This window comes from Panthera onca, chromosome X (assembly GCF_046562875.1).
Source record: "Panthera onca isolate mPanOnc1 chromosome X, mPanOnc1 haplotype 2, whole genome shotgun sequence".
NCBI classification, from domain to species: Eukaryota; Metazoa; Chordata; class Mammalia; order Carnivora; family Felidae; genus Panthera; species Panthera onca.
In genome coordinates this window covers 37227794-37245860 of record NC_138357.1, presented here as the reverse complement: position 1 = coordinate 37245860, position 18067 = coordinate 37227794, and the positions used below count along the sequence as shown (strand labels likewise).

Here is an 18067-nt window from a genome sequence, read left to right as displayed (position 1 = left end):
GGAATTCAAAAATTCATGAGTTAAATAGTCATTCTGGTATGTTGTCCCTGAACGACCACGTCTAACATCATTTTCTGTAGGGAAATTGACTGAGTTGTAAATTTAGAATCAAAGGGCTCATTGTAAGTTGAAATTCGTCTGGGAGGTAGATCCTAAACTGGGACTGAATGGATGGGCACGGAGGGAAGGGAGAGTGTCAAAGGTAACTCGGTAGTAGTGAGTAGAAAGGTTTGACTGGAATATAGTGTTGCGTCCACAGGACTCCTGAAACAGAATGCCACGGGGACCAGTGACAGTCACAGCAAAATTTATTGCAATGAGAGGCAAGGCCGACCGATCGGGACCGACACTCTTGATCAGAGTGCGGCCTCGAACAGCCGGGGTACAGAGTTTTTATAGCCGACCACATCGTCTTCTCATCACCTGGGAACAGAACAAAGAAATAGTTCCCAGATGGGGGTGGAAACAGTTCAGACACTCTGCGGTTAAGCTACACGCAACCAGTTGACCTGCTTGACCCTGCCTCCGGGCCACTTTTTCAAAGTTCTCAACATGCCCTTGCCCCAATCCAATGAAACACTAATCCAGTTAATTTTCCTTGAACTTTTGTTCCGTTCGATTGATAGGACAAGGCTGTTATCTCTTAACCTTCAGTGTCAAAACAAAGCTGTTGTTTCTCAAGGCTACAGGTTAGCCCTACAATTTAACCCTTACAATAGGTTTCATGTCAGGGAGGGAAGTTGGGCTGTGAATGTGGAGACTCTTGAATGTCAACCCGGACATATTGATTTTCATTCTATAGGGCTTTTGAGTAGAAGAATGGCATGATCACTTTTATTGGTCACTTAACAGTGTATCATACCCTATTTCACACACCACAGTGTCTTTGAAAAGACTGCATTTTAAGTTGAAACAATTAGAGTAAGGTATTAAGGGATGTTCTCTAGACTTTTGTCTTCCAGAGCCCACGTGGTCACTTAGAGCCTAAAATTAATATTCACAGTTGATGGCATTAAGTATGACACTCTTCCTGACCTAAGTGTGTCACCGTAGCATTTCTATGCCCAGGTGAAATCTCATGATAAAAGAATTCTTGGGGCGCCTGGGTGGCTCAGTCGGTTAGGTGTCCGACTTCGGCTCAGGTCATGATCTTGCAGTTTGTGAGTTCGAGCCCCGCGTCAGGCTCTGTGCTGATGCCTCGGAGACTGGAGCCTGCTTCGGATTCTGTGTCTCCCTCTCTCTCTGCCCCTCCCCTGTTCATGCTCTGTCTCTGTCTCTAAAAAATAAATAAATGTTAAAAAAGATTAAAAAAAAAAGAATTCTTCCGTTTCACAAAGACATTTAAAACAAGTGTCTTCACCTCTCTGAGCCTCAGTTTCTTTATCTATAGAATGGAGAGAAGTGTTCATACCTCATAGGGTTTAGGATTAATTAACATCGTGCATTCAAAGCTTTCAGCATGGTCTCTGGCACATTGCACCTGACATTCAGTGCATGCCATCATTTGTGGAAAATGGTGAGAGTTTTGAATGCATACTGCATGGAAGGTGAGAGTGGGATGGTTAAGATGAGAGCATGACTTTTGGAGCTAACTTTCCTTGACCTGAACACCATTTCTCCTATGTGACCTTGAGCCAATAACTTAACCTTTCGATGCCTGAATCTTCTCATCTACAAAGTAAGGATAATAGTGGTAATTATGATATTGAGTTACGAGGATGACATGAGTGAAAAACACACAAAAAGTGCTAGAACACTGCCGGGCACAGGGCAAACGTCAGCAGGTGTTGGCTACTACTATGTGCCAGGCAATAGGCTGAAGGTTTTACTTGTTTTTTCTCATTAACTCCTCAGATGCCCCATGAGGAGGTATTTTTATCCCCATTTCATAGGAAAGGAAATCGAGGCTCAGTGAAATTCTAGTTAGTAATGTGTCTAAGGTCACACCAGTGGCACATAACCCAAATCCGGCTTGCTTTTTCTAGGAGGAGCATTCGAGTGTGGTATGCCAGAGGCTAATGGGAAGGGTGGCAGGGGTGGGGTGGGGGTGGGTACCAGTCTGGAATGAAAGACAAATTGGATGTGAGATACATTGAACCGGTGGGGCTGGAGGGGACTTTCGGAGGAGGATGTCTTCTCTTTTCTGTGGAAGGATGTGTTCCCTTTAGAAGTCAGCAGCCTGTTCCCAGTCCGTGCTGTAAACACTTCAGGGGATTTGCAGTGCTTAATTAGAAAACTTCAGCAGTATTTTAAAATAGTATTAACACAAACTTCTTTAAAGGGCAAAAAGCGAATGAAAAGAAGTTGTAAAATGAAGAGCAAACCTCCTGACTGAGAACGGTCAGTCATGCCAAAAAGTACAATATTAAGGATCCAGCAGGAAACAAGGTTAAGAACACGAAAGGGCAGAGGTAGGTGGATTGGAAAAGTCTCATAGGTCACACGCACAGCTACAAAGTAGGACTCAGGAGGCAGGGCACCAGCAGGAAAAAAAGATCCTAGGGTCTTGACCACAGTGGTTGGTTAGGGTCTCCCTTTCCACATGGTCTTAATTTGCAGATTAATTCCTGTGCTTCTGTTTTCTTTTAGCATGCGTGCAGTATGAAATTCTACGTTTTGAGATTCATTTCTTTAGCTCTAGGAAGCTTCCTGTGATCAAATAGTAATATCCTAATAGTGGGATCATAATCATAACTAGAAGTAATAAAGCATGTATCGCGAGCCAGACCCTGTTCTTAGTGCTTTACATATATGAACTCATTTAATCTTCACAGCAGCCTTATAAAAAAAAAAATCTGACCGCTGCAGGATTTTTTTTACCTCGATACCCGAGATTCGTTGTCTCTCAGCTTTGAAGAATGAAGAGGTCGACACAAAATAAGCAGCAGGCAGAAATTTATTAGAGTATAAGATCAGAAGGGGCGAATAGTAGGAAAGCTCTCTTTACAGAGAGGGGACGCTTGAAAGTGAATGCCTGCAACTCTAGGCAAAGGTCCTTGTTTTATAAGGTGCTGGGCAGCCCTCTCCTCCCTTCCTTCTCATTCCTTCTCAGGTTCTACCCTTACTGGCTGGATAACTCTAGGTGCTGGGTTGTCCATTCCTGATTGGCTCGACTCCATTGTATGAGGGGTGGTCTATGGCGATATCATTCCTTGTGGGTCATACGTTTTATGGTCTACTACTTGTTTTTAGTTAGGTCTCCTGAGAGGAACCTGAGGGGAAGTGGGTAGTGCTGCTACATTCTTAAGAGCAACCTAATGCCTGGGGGGCTTTGCTGTGGTCAGACACTCCCAGCACTGTTCCAAAATATGGGGTTTTCCCCAGCCAGGGAGTCAGGTCCTAATCTTTCCCTCTCTTTTTTATCCTATCTTTTCCTATCATATTATTATCATCCCCATTTTATGGATGAGAAAACTGAGGCACAGAAAAATTAAGGAATTTATGAAAATCGTATAGCTGATAAAGGGCAGAGCCAGGATTCAGATCCAAGTAAGTTTGGCATTGGCACCTGCATGCTTCTCATCACATTATACGGCTTTATTGGGCCATTATCTGCTATTGACACATTAGTTAGATCTAGTTATTTCTGCTCTTTTTTCTCCAGGATGATAGCTGTCCAGAAGCTGGGTAGAAAAACATCTTGAAGTCACCTAATAGGGGACCAGCCACAGAGCTAAATAAAGATCCAGGCCTCCTTCCAGGGGAGGATGTGTTGGTGTGGTTAAAGATGGGAGTGTGCCAGTTAGACCAGCCCTGGCCTAGCCTCTGAGTTAACCCTGGTCCTTTCACGGAAATTGGCATGATAGACTCTTAACAGCGCCTTCAGTGAGAGAATTAACATGATATTTAAGAGGCCTCCAAACTGGGGTTCAAATGCAGGCTCTGAAACTTGCTAACCATATGACTTTGTGTAAATTACTTAAGTTTTCTGTGCGTTAGTAGCCCTGGCAAACTTGCGAGAAAACTAGGACCAACCTCACAGGATTGTTGGGAGGAAAAAATAAAATAATCAATGCTTGGAAAAAAAAAATAGTGCAGAGTTAGCACTCAGTTCATTTGGCTGTTATTCCCTCTGGGGAACTTTTGGGAACCCCAGTAGTTCATTTCTGAGCCTGATTCACCAGCCATTCTTTCCTTTTCCTGTCATCTTTTAGAAGGTCTCCAAGGTCTTCATTCATTTGTCTCTATGGATTTTCTTTCCCCTACATTTGGCTTTCAATTTAAAGTGGACATTTATTCAAACCAGTCAACCTTTTGACAGCTTCAACCGTATTCTTTGCAAAAATGTGTCAGTTATTCCAACCATTTTGCTCAGGGGCAGAAGTGAAAGGAAACATGAACAAGAGATTGATGTTGAAAAGGCACCAAGATGGCAGTACCTATTTTCTTAATGAGGCCTTTCCCAAAGTATGGTCTGTGGAACATTAGCCTCATGAGATTCTCCAGGGGACGAAAAGGTTCACATTGTCAAAAAGTTCGAGGACTAGAGCATGTTGTATCTCCTTAGAAAGTCATACTCCACACTAGTCTATTACAAGCTCTAAATAATTTTGCAATAAGAAATTCAGTTTTCCTCTGTTGTATCCAATACTTAAAACTTATTTTGACCTCTGAACCTCTCGGAGTGGTAAATTACCTTCATGTAATGGTCATCGCAAAGTATGGTACTAGCAGAATATCCTCGAGGTCACAGAGCAGAAGGGCTCACAGACTAAATTAAGATGCTTGAACCATATGGTTTATTGAATTAATTTAAAACGTACAGCAAAAACCAAAGGAAATAGGTGGTTATATTAACACGTAGGATGTGTGGGTGCTGATATAGTTCATCAGTTCATTAAAATTTACCTATTAGGGGCGACTGGGTGGCTCACTTGGTTAAGCGTCCGACTTCAGCTCAGGTCATGATCTCCCAGTTCGTGAGTTTGAGCCCCACATCGGGCTCTGTGCTGACAGCTTACAGCGTAGAGCCTGCTTCAAATTCTATGTCTCCCTCTCTCTCTGCTCCTCCCCCGCTCATGCTCTGTCTCTCTCTCCTTCAAAAATAAATTAAAAAAATTAAAAAAAAATGAAAGAAAATTTACCTATTAAATTTATTATATGTTTTATGATAATAGTATCAAGTAATTAACATTTGAATTACTATTCGATTCAAATGAATTCATTTGAATTACTATTCAATTCAATGAATTACATATTGAATGCCAGGCACTATTCTACACTTTTTATGTATAGTTAACAGAATTCTAGTTGTGCATATTTTGTGGTGGGGAAATGAATAAAATGTTCAGTTCACAAAATACACATTTAGTTTTGTCCTAAGTCAATGACTTGAATAGCTAAATTAAAAAAAAAAAAGTTTGTTTGTTTGTTTATTTATTTTGATGGGGAGGGGCAAAGAGAGAGGCAGAGAGAGAATCCTAAGCAGGCTCTGCACTGACAGCATGGAGCCCTATGTGGGGATCGATCAATCTCAAACCGTGAGATCATGACCTGAGCTGAAATCCATCAGACACTCAACCGACTGAGCCACGTGGGTGCCCTGCTAAATTTCTGATTTATAATTATCCCTGGAGATTTTAATAAAAAGTAAATAAATACTCAGACTTTGGGGGTTAAGATGCTGGTGGATTTAACACATACATCTAATTTCACTCAATGCGTTTTCCTCGTTTCTTGGGTCTAGTGAAAGCTTCTAGTGTAATCCAGAAAAAGGCAAGAGTGCTATACTTAAACTAGGGGAATTGAGTGAATCTATGCATACTGAAATCAGAAACCTCCTGCTTTCTTCCGCTACTCAATTCTTCGAATGTTGGCAGCCAGATCTTTACCCTATAGGTAGATTGGAATCATATTTGCTGGGAAATCTTACCGGTTTTGGAAGAAAGATAACAAAGATACTGTCACTGGAGTGTTCATCAAACCTCCTGAAAGGCCTGTAAACTACAATAAAATGATTCTGTTAAAACAGAAGGTCCTCAAGCCCCCAAATATAAATGAGGGAAGACAACAATACTTTGGGAGATGGAAAGCAAATAGGTCAAGGTTAACAGAATTAGCAAATCTAAGAAACATGAATTCTAGACTGGTAGTGGGGAAAGCTGAGAGCCAAGTTGGTTTACCCTGCAGAATCATCAAAAGGATTACAGCTGGGGACACCACGTATCTCTGGAACCGGGCATAAAATGCAAGGTATTAAAGGAGGATTGACGGAAAAAGCTGGTTAAGAAATCCGTCCTTAGAGGTACTCCCTCAACTCTACGCTTCCGTGCCACTGCCACTCCTCTACCTCAGTATAAAACTAGAGCTTTACTCTCTACAGATGGCAAGACATAGGGTCTCCGGACTGTGGCGTGCCGTTGCGTTGTTTAATAAGGCCACCCAAGGATGATTTAATTATACATTTATTCGACTTTGATATTTATTTGAAGGACTCAGACTCCGAGAAGTTAGAAATTAACTTACAGATTCTACCCAGTAGAGGTGCAAATAATTTTTGTCCAGCAGAAAAGATAACTTCAAAGGTTATCGTCTTTATTGCCTTGTTGTGCAAGTTTTCTTTTATACCTCTCAGTGATACTTTAAAGTTTAAAGTCCTCTTCATAGAAATCTTACTGGGTTTTGTTTGGTCCTATGCAAAATGTTCTTTGAATCTGCCTGACCCGTGATTGGTATGTGAGTCTCGTGTTTAATTTTTTTGAACGTTTTATTGTGGCAGTTTCTCAAATATTGGCAGTCAGACATTTACCTTTAGGTAGGAAAATGAAAGGGTATTCCCTGGGAAATTTGAGCAGCCAAAGAGGAAGAACCTAAAGATACTGACATTCAGTTTCCTAACAAATGGCCCAGACAGATCACCCTGTGTTTCTGATGACCATTTTATCATTACAAAGTAGGACGTTTTTGAGAGTAAAAGGAGGCTACATTAATAATTGTTCTGGGGCAGCGGCTATAACCTGGGACTGTCCTAGTAATACCAGGACATATGTCCATACTACATATAGTGAAGCTCTTGGTGAACAGTCTCACTCATGCTTTCAGAATTTCCAATCAGCTCTTTCCTCTGTCAATATATGAGCAGAGAGCCAAGCATTACAACAATTTGCTGAAAGCCTCTACCTTTGAAAGATAATGATCAAAACAAATAATTAAAGGCAACATGGAGGAAGCAGAGACCATACGGGGAGAATAAAATCCCTTGCTCCCAGGGGCGCCTGGGTGGCGCAGTCGGTTAAGCGTCCGACTTCAGCCAGGTCACGATCTCGCGGTCCGTGAGTTCGAGCCCCGCGTCAGGCTCTGTGCTGCCGATTCTGTGTCTCCCTCTCTCTCTGCCCCTCCCCCGTTCATGCTCTGTCTCTCTCTGTCCCAAAAATAAATAAAAAAACGTTGAAAAAAAAAAAAAAAAATAAAATAAAATCCCTTGCTCCCAGAAAACACTACCATAAATATCATAAGAGAGCTAAAATATGTGTTAGATTTATGAAACAAGGGTTATGTCAAAAGGGAAAAAAAGAGCAAAGGAAACACACACACACACACACACACACTCAAAACCCCTTGGAATTTTAACACAATGGCAAAAACAAACAAAAATAAGTGGAAAGGGTGGATGACAATAAGGTACAAAAATCTCACAGAAAGTAGAGCAAAAAAACAAAAGGTGGAAAATAGGAGACAAAAGGTGAGAAAATTAAAGGGCCAATCATGGAGGCCCAACATCTTAATAATAGGAAGTGCAGAAAGAGACAGATGTTACAACAGAGAAAATGGAAAAGAAGAAATTATCTGTGAAATAATATAAGAAAAATTTCCCATGGTGAAGAAAACGAATTTCTAAATTTAAAGGACACAATTAGTGCCTAGCACAATGAATTCACATGAACCCACAGCATGGCACATTATTATGAAATTTCAGACTATTAGGGGAAAAGAAAAGATTCCACAAGCTTTTGGGATGGGGTAGAGAAAAGTCACGAACAAACCATCAAGAATGATTTTGGACTTTTAAACAGCAAAACAGGAAAACAGAGATGATGGAGACATGCTTTTAAAACTCTGAAGAAAAAAAAATATTTCTAACTAGAAACCCCAATTATATCACTCATTCTAGGAAAAATAAAAATTTGTGCAGCAAAATGAAAATAGTCAAAGATTATTACATTGGCATCATGTAAACCCTGATCTAAATTTAATTATATTGGGAGTTCAGAGAGATGGGAGATGTATATGTTTGTGATAAGTAGAGAAAAGAAAGAATACCAAATTTTCATCTTCGAAACATGCAAATCAATGGATAAGCCTAAAACTGAAAATTCTTCAGTCAGCAATAAAAGCATGTAAATTTAGATATATTGGGATATGCATCAAAAGAATCAATGGAAAGTATTTGAAAGTGGCTTCCTAATAGGAAGGAAAAATGGAATGAGGGAAGGGGAACAGGGATGGCTGCTCGGCCTAACAAAGCTTGTAGAATTCATGGATTTATTATAATAGGGGCATGTGTAACCATGATTAAAAAAATGAAAAAAAAAAAATAAAAGAACTAAAAAATCATTTTGTTTGGGGTCTCGTTCAATAAACAGTTTGGAAAATTATGTACTTGGTTTCAGCTTTGATGTTTATATTTTGATAAGAGATTCTGGCTCATGGACTTCATTCAAAAGAACCACGTAGAAATGTTTTTCTCTTTCATAGAAGCTATTTCAGCTCCTGGAATCTTAAATTAATTTTTATCATATGTGAAAAAAAATTGTTTTGAGGTAGTGTTTTGTTAAATAATGTCCACTTAGGAAGAAAAGACTTTGGTTTTTGTTGTTGTTGTTTTTTGTGTTTTTTAAAATTTTTATTCATTTATTTTTATTTATTTTTTATTAAATATAATTTATTGTCAAATTGGTTTCCATACAACCCCCAGTGCTCATTTTGAATATCTGTTCTGCCACTGAATACTGTGCTATGTTGAACAAGCCATTCACCTTTTTTGGACATTAGTTTCCTCAGCTGTCAAAGGATATATTAAGAGAAGTTATGTCTACTCTCATGTGGTGGGTCAATAGTCCTCTCTTCCAGAACCCTGATCCCAATGCCAGAGAGATGTAGAACTCTCAGAGAGAAAGACTGATCGGGTAACAAAGAGTACCAGTGGATAGCCCATTTTTTTTTAATGTTTATTTATTTTTGAGAGAGACGGAGAGACAGACTGTAAGCAGGGGAAGGGCAGAGAGAGAGAGAGAGAAAGAGGCACAGAATCTGAAGCAGGTTCTAGGCTGTCAGCATAGAACCTGACGCGGGGCTCGAACTCACGAACTGTGAGATCATGACCGGAGCCGAAGACAGACGCTTAACCGACTGAGCCACCCAGGTACCCCAAGCCCATTTTGAGTCGGAATGGAATCTTAACCCTGCAAAGGAGAACTCAAACCCTCCCCCAGGGATGTAGTGTTCCCAACAGGATCACAAGCTTCAGGGATGTAGTATTCCCAACAGGATCAGAAGCTTCTTGAATAGATCAGAATACAGCTGTTGAAAATAAAGACACAAAGTTCCTATAGCAAGCCTACTGCCCTTTGAGATCACGTAGGATCCACTGAGCAGCAGAGCTCTCCAGACCACAACTTAGCTCCAAACTGAGTAAATAAAATGCTCCTTTTGCTTTGCATCAAATTAATTTTTCTGTGCCTTCCCTATGCCTTTCTCCCACTGTGCTTTTGTCCTGGGACAATTTTCTTACCTTCTTGTCATGTCAACCCCACTCTGACTTCTCCTTTATCACCCCTGCCCTGCAGACATTTCATAACCGGCTCCTGTAACCGTATCTTTCCCAGAACTTGGCCTTCATCTCTAGTCTCAATTCTCTACTAATCTAGTACCTACCTCAAACGGGTGAGTAGATCCTCAAAGGAACAATTTCATGGTATTTTTTTTTTAATTTTTTTTTATAGTTTTGAAAATCCTAGAAGTTCATAGTGATGCTTTAGGATCCAAAGAGTGGCTGGGGTGGGAGGTGGGATGTAGACGTGAGGTTTGGTTCATAGAGCTCCAGGCTTCCTTCTCTTTCAGGCAGATCAGCTCCACATTTGGGGCAAGAAAGGTTCATCTTCACAAATTTTAATTAAATTTAATTGTCTGACTTAGGATATGAAAAAATATTGCTTGGATTCAAATCCCAGCTTTTTCACTTACTGATTGTGACTATTTGATTATGGGTAAGTCACTTAGCCCTCTCTGAACCTCATTTTCACCAACTGTAACATACTATGTACATTATAAAAAAGCAGAATCCAAAGGGATTACTTATTTATTATTATTTTTTCATTCTCCCTGAACTTTCTCACCCTAGCATCTCAGGGGGTTGTAACCTTCAACAAACCTTCTGTCCTCTGCCCAAGCCAAATTTATGGGTCAGCATGCAAGGTTCTCTAAACTATGAAGGGCCAAAGCACTTAGGTGGTTGTGTGTGGCCCAAAGGAATCTTTGCCTGGGTCAGGCCGTAATAATTATTTAATGGCAAAGTGCCACCTTTCCGTTTTTCCTTTAGGGCATGACTCACAAGCACCTGGTACCCAGGCTTGTATGACTCCTCCGTTCACACTACTTAATTCCCGACAGCTTATTGTGCCTCTCACACAAAAGAGAAATGTTGTCCCAGGTGTCATCAATTTAGCATATTTCAGTTGCCCACTCTGATCACAGAGTCACTCTAGTGCCTTCTTAACTGCTGAAATTAATCTGACTCCTTATGCACTCTCAGATAGAGACAAATGGACCCTGAATAATTTAAAGGACATTTTCTTAAAGCATCCAACAGAGTTGAAGTCTCCTGATTTTTCATTTCTTCTACAACCTAAGTCAAACAAGCTAAATGACAAATATTGATGCTCCCATTTTATCTAAAAACAGTGGCTCAGTGTGCATGCCCAGGGATCACAGTGTATTTGCTTATCAAAGTTGCACATCCATTTTGGGTAGCTTATATCTATGGACCAGCCTCCAGTTGGGTTCCTGACACTGAAGAGTGAGAACTGGTTCAAGTTCTCCTCAACTGTTTCAAATGTGCTATAGTTAAAAAGAAGGAGGGACAATCACAGAGAGTACACTAAATGAAGGCATTTCATTTAGATCTAGTAGTTACAATGGCATTTGCCTGAGTTTTAATATTAATGGAATTCCTAACAACAGTTATCTTCATAGATTTCTTAAGTAACTCCAAATCATGAACCATAATAAACATTGTTCAGGCATATTTTCAATGGATGGATTCTTCCTAAATATGGCTCATCCCTTAGAAGATCCAGAAAGATGTTACTCTCCGAGGGTGGGTTTTATTTTGTATATGTAGGAGTAGTTGCCTCTTTTTAACCCAGCATTCTGCCAAATTAGGACAAACCTTCTGGAAATAGACATTTAAAAGCCAAGTAAGAATTGGGAGAGGCTGAAGGAAAAAGATTAAGGAAGAATGATATCCATCATACTGGTCTTTAATACCGTCGATTGCCATGACTCAGTCCTGGGTCCTTTCCTCTTTTCACTGTACAGTCCTTTCTAGTTTACCTCATCCTTATCAAGTCTCATAGCTTTAAATACCATCTCTGTATATACTTATGGCTCTCAAATTTCTGTGTCCAACTTGATCTGAGCTCCAGATTCTACTATGCAACTGCCTACTAGACATCCCAGCTTGGGTGTCCCCAAGTCATTCCCAAATCAACACATCTCAAACTAAACTACTCTTTCCCACCCCTGTTCCTATGTATCAAAACATAATATTAAGTATCAGAGATATAGCAGTAAATATGTTTCTGACTTCTGGGGTTTATATTTTATTGGTAGGAACTCATAAAAAATAAATGAAAAGTTCAGCTTTTTTTTTATATATAACATGTACATTGAGTATATGGAAGCAAAGTCGACTAGGAGGTACAGAGTAATGGGGAGCATACTGTACTTGATAGAGTGATCAAGGAAGGTCTCTTTGAGAAGATATTAATTTAGGAAACCTTGAACAAAAAGAAGGAATAAGCCGTGCAGATATCTGGAAGAATATTTCACATTAAACAGCATGTGCAAATGCCCTGAGATGGGGATATACTTGATGTGTTTGAGAAAAAGCATATGGCTGGAGTAATAAGTAAAAAGAAAAGTTTTGAGAAATGAGGTCATAGAGGTATCCAGGAGCCAGATCATCTATGGGCTTGTAGGCCATGATAAGAAGAGTGTGATTTCCTTCCAAGCGTGATGAAAAGTCATTGTAGGGTTTTGAGGTGAGGAGAGGCATAAGTTGATTTAGATTGTGGAAGGATCTCTGGCTGTTGTGATGAGAATAGACTGTGGGGGGCCAGAGTGGAAGCAGGGAGACCAGTCAGGATGTTATTGTGAAAGTCCAAGGGAGAGATGATGGTGGCTTGGACTAAAGCGATAGCAGTGGATATAGTAAGAAGTGGTTAGATACAGTATTTTGTAGGTAGAGCTAATGGATTTGCCTAAGAGAATGGCACTGCCTTCATCCTTCCAGTCCGCCATGAAGGATGAGGGAGGAGTTACACAAGGTCATTCTATGTGGTGATATTTAATCTCAGATGCGATTTTTCAATTAGTTTCTTGAGAAATAGTCTGTGGTTTCAGTGATACTGCTCCTCTTTCTAGCTGTCAGCAATGCTCCTCTTTCTAGTAGCAGTATCAATGAAACCACAGACTATTTCTCAAGAAACTAATTGAAAAATAGCATCTAAGATTAAATATCACCACATGGAATGACCTTGTGTAACTCCTCCCTCCACCTAAATTGTGTTCATCCCATTTCATGCTCCCACAGTTCCTTGTCATTTTCCTTCATGGCTCTTATCACCAACTGTGGGCACATATCTGGTCATTGGATTATTTATTTCATGTTTGTTTATCTGACTATCCTAAAAGCTTAGGTGAATGCAAGGACCAAGTCTTACTTTGTATCTCTAGTGCCTAGTACAGAACCTGGCTCACAGAATATACTCAATGTCTGATAAAAGAATACACGAGGGAGTGACTATAACCATAGAAAGCTTATTGTAAAGAGAATGCTGATAATCTTCTACAAGTGATTTAGAGTACTGATGAAGAATGAGATTAGACATAAGAAAAAAATATCTTGACCAAAATATTCTTAAATCCTGGAATGAGTCTAAGAGTAATAGCATCACATTTCTTGTAGTCAGCAAACAAGAGATTTCCAGGTAGTAGTACAAAATAGGTTGGTTCCTACATGGACTAAATGCTCCCTTCTAGGAGCCTAAGATTCTGAGAAGTATAACTGACAAACCACTAATCTAGGGAGCATTCACTGACTTATTGGTTTGACAAAAAATAAAATGAGTACCTACTCTCTACTAGGCACTGGACTAAGCATAGTGGACTCAACATTGATTCACATTCCCTACTCTCAAGGGGCCTGCATACCAGTAGGGACATTCACTTGAAAGATACGCATGGTAGAAGTGGACATGATTCCTTTCTTCCAGGTCTAGGCTTAAGTGTGACATCTTAAGCACTGACAACAAATTGGCCCATGTGGTTGTCACAGTTTTCTGAGACAAAGGTACCGGGATGAGATTTAATGTCCAAGGATTTTATTAGGGGAAATGCCTGTGAGAGAAAATGGGGGAGAGGGCCAGCAAAGGCTGGGATTGCTGTCAGACTACAATTTATGTCCGACCCTGAGTAAAGGAGACAGGGAAGGCAAGTCCAGTGAAGTGTCCTAGACTTTTGAGCAGTCTAAAGAAGGGTTGATGAGGCCTTAGGGAGTTAGCCATCAGAGGAGTCCTGTGTCCCCCAGGGATGAGCCTGCCTAATTTCTCTGCCACACGTAGTCGGGAGTAGCCTGTAGGGAGTGTGACTTGGGAGCAAATCCTCTGATATATTTCAGAGGGGAGCAGCTAGGCCCCTTGGTCAATTATGCTTATTGTAGTTAGGAGTGTGTAAGATTCATTCTCATGGCTGCCACGGCCCACTCTCGAGTTATGATGACTTATGTAGACCACGAATATTTACTTGGAAAATGTACAGTGCATAGTTTCCCAGGGAGAACATTAGAAGTCCATTTTTATGGAGAGCAGCCGAAAGAAACAGTGTAACATAAAAAATTGATTACTAGGTTGCTGCTGAAAGAAGCACTCAAGCTTTGCTCTCCTGGTTTATATGTTCACTGGGTCTATGCAGATATATGTATACAGTTTTATTGTACCGGTGTTTGTTTTTACTGACACTCTATAATGAAGAAGCTACCTACTCTGCTGAGAGTACTGCTATAGCTATGATTGATATTTAGCATTGTTTCCCCTCAAGCGTGCTCATATTCAGCCTTCCAAACCCCATTAGTTAATTAGACAGCTATTGGTAAATACATAGCAATGGATGCAAAGCAGAGCGGGATACTGTTTTCTTATTTTCCTCTTTTAACTCTATCAATCAGGATATGCTAGATTATGCTGCAGTGAGAAATAACCTGAAAAATTACAATGGCTTGAATTGGTAGAAGTTTCCTTTTCATACTCCTTGTGAGTCGACTGGGGCTCCTCTCTATGCCATCCTTATTCTGGGACTCAGACTAACGGAACAGACATCATTAAAACATTGCTGCTCGTTGCTCTAGAGGGAACATAACAGGTAGCCACACATACTGTAATGTAAGTCTTTTAAATTTTTTAATGTTTATTTATATTTGAGGGAGAGACAGAGAGACAGAGAGAGACAGAGCACGAGCAGGAGATGGGCGGAGACAGAGGGAGACACAGAATCCGAAGCAGGCTCCAGGCTCTGAGCTGTCAGCACAGAGCCCGGCGCGGGGCTCTAACTCGTCAACTGCGAGATCATGACCCGAGCCAAAGTCGGAAAGCTTAACCAACTGAGCCACTCAGATGCTCCCGTGCAGTAAGTCTTAAAGCTTCTGCCCAGAAGTGGCATGTATCTCATTACACTGACCCAAACAAGTCACTTCTGCAGGGAGGTGATCACTAATATAGAGTATGGAGTTTCAGTCTGGACAGTCTTGTCTGTGTCCCTGGCACCTAGAAAGGTACTTGGCACATAATTGGTGCACATAAATTGAATTAATGACTGTAACTTAAACCTGAACATGCAAGACTCTTCAAGTCCCTAATGTATCCTCATTTTATCTCTTGAAAGAGGGGTTATCTAGCTCAATAAGTACAAAGGGAAAGAGGTATAAGAAACAAGCTGGATTGGTAGGAAATGATCAGGGCGTCTGATAAATCCTAGGCAGGAAACCCCTTTCAGGAGTTCAACAACAAGAGAGGTGATGCCCATGTGCCCAAAGGATTATAGTTTCTAGGCTTGACTCAAAACATACCTTCCAAGTCAGTGAATGCTTATTGAAAGCGAACTTTGTGGCAAACAAAAACTGAGGATTATAGTGGAGATAGCATGGAATCTAAAAGTACTATAGGGGCACCTGGGTGGCTCAGTCGGTTGAGCGTCTGACTCTTGATTTGGGCTCAGGTCATGACCTGAGGATTGTTAGATCAAGCCCCACATTGAGCCCCATGGTGGGCTCCACCCTGAGCACCCTGTGAGCGTGGAGCCTGCTTAAGATTTTCTTTCTCTCTCCCTCTGTCCCTCTCCCCAGCTTACGCTCCCTCTCTAAAATATAAAAAAATTAAAAATAAAATAAAATAAATAAAATTATTATAAAATACAGAGTTTGCCCTTGGAAGTTTATAGTCCTATTGGGAAGAAAAAACATAAATGGTAAAAAACAAACAAAAAAAAAAAAACAAACAAAAAAAAAAAACAAAAAACCAGTTTGAATAAGCACTGTGTAATGGAAAGAACACTGACTTGATGCCATTTCAATCTGGGTTTGAATCTTGGATTTATTACTCTGCTTTGTAGGATTTAGACAAAGGTTTCGACTCTTCTAAGTTTTATTTTACTCATCTGTGAAATAGAGAGTCATAGCAGAGCCTATGTCACAGCGTTGTTGTCCATATAAAATGGGATAGCGTATGTTACAAGCCTAGCACGTAGTTAGCAGGCAAGAAATAATAACTAATATTTACTGAACATTTACTGTGTGATTGTATGATTCTTCAAAAACATTTGTTTATGTTTATTTATTTTTGAGAGAGAGACAGACAGTATGAGTGGGGAAGAGGCAGAGAGAAAGGGAGACATAGAACATGAAGCAGGCTCCAGACTCTGAGCTGTCAGTACAGAGCCCGACGTGGGGCCCGACCTACTCAATCTCACATACTTCAGATACAGACGTGATAAAGTATCAGGCCTGGTCCTGAAGAAATCCCAGCCAGGTTTCAGTTATGAGAAGGAACAGAGTTATAGCTAGAGTTACCCTGATGGAAGTGTCCCAGAACTCATAGTTCATCTTTTCTATATTGTTCAAATGGAGTAGACACATGAAAAATCTAGGATAAATGAACATGTGTATCACATTAAACAACAACAACAACAACAAAAAACAAAAAAGCTTGAGATCATCTGTCTGGTGCAAGACAGACCTAGAAACCAGTAACTGCAATATGGCCTCTGTACCATGTTGTAGGCATGCACAAGAGGAAGTGATTAATTCCACTTGGGGTTGAGGAAAGGTAGAAAATGGGTAACATGAAGGACATTATCTTCTTTTCTAGGATTCTTATGGCAGGTGAGACAGAGATTTCTGGAATACAAGAAAAGGCAGTCACCACTGGAAAAGGAACAAAGATGGACAAAACCAGTCATCATTCCTTCAAATCCTATTTTTTCAACATAAGAATATCTTCGGTAGAAAAAAGACTGAGGAAGAGAAGGCAAAGAAAAGGGATTCTCAAGAGGGAAAAACCAAGAAGGAAAAGAAAACAAGAGATGAGGGAAGGATTCTTTGAGGTCATACTAAGAGCTAGGGTGGGGGGGTGTTGTAGGAGGAGGTTGGGGGTGGGGATAGTGAAATATAGAATGGAGTAAGGCTAACAGGGCCTTGCTTGATTCTGCCTTAACTCCTGAGATGCACCCAGGAATTCTAGAGTGGAACCAAAGTTGAAGCTGAGTCTTAAAATACACATAGGTATTAGCCAGGTAAAGGGGAAATGGGCCAATAGCATGAATTAAGGCAGTAAGGCAACTCAGAGAATAATAGTGTTGGTGAACTTCAGGTCCTGTGGTGTGACCAGTTTTAGGGTGCATAGGGGAAGTGAAGAAAGACTGGATAGAGAGGAAGGCCCAAGGGTAAGATAAAGGGTCATATACTATAAGGCGGGCCTTGGCAGCTGCCCCCACAGGGCTTTGGCTTCTCTGAAGAAAAAGCACTTCGTCCTTCCACCCCTCTGTAGTGTGGTAAAGGACAAGCAAGGAAATAGCCACACAGTTCATTCCAGTATAAAGGAATATATTTCAGCATCATTTTTTGGTAATATACTTCAGCAATGTAGAATACAACTGATTATTGTCACTCACCTGATTTTGGAATTGGGGCAGTTGGGTACAATCTTCATGTACTTTAATATAAAACACTCTAGACAAATTGCACAGTGATTCGAATGGAAAAAAGAATGCAAACGTAATGAGCTGTACTCGGAGTGCTTGATGATGTTGGCATTATAGACGATGAAGGCAGGGATGGAAATAGACCCATTAAGCTCACTTTTTCTGGGATGCTGCCCATCAGCCACAGCTGAAAATGATTGGCCATAAAACCCCAGAAGCTCAAGGTGGTGAATTTGGCTCTGAGGCTCAAAGTTGCAGAAGGGACAGGAGGAAAACAGGTATGGCTCTGGTATGTGTCACTGGCATGTGTGGGCTGTCCCTGTGGCCCCTGATGTTCCTGTGTCCTGCCCCCAGAAGGCAGGCTCCTGCAGTAAGGGCCGGTGATGGTCTTGGTTTGGCCCTTTGAGGATTAGGGCTTATTGAAATCACATGAGAGCAACAGGTGAAGAGAAGAGAAGCTGAGTGTCTATGCTTCAAGTGGGCATGAAGAAAGTAAAACTTCACGGGAAATACCAAAAAGCATAATGGCCAGGGAGATGTTAGGAGGATGAAGAAGGCAACAATATCAAATGGAGAGCCGAGATTCTCAGTGGCAAGA

General features: G+C 40.7%; 1 protein-coding gene across 1 annotated transcript in view; it reads left to right on the top strand.

The window, feature by feature from the left end:
- Positions 1–18067, top strand: part of RTL4 (retrotransposon Gag like 4) — a 352755-nt gene that overhangs the window by 182966 nt on the left and 151722 nt on the right. The gene's annotated exons all lie outside the window — the stretch shown is intronic.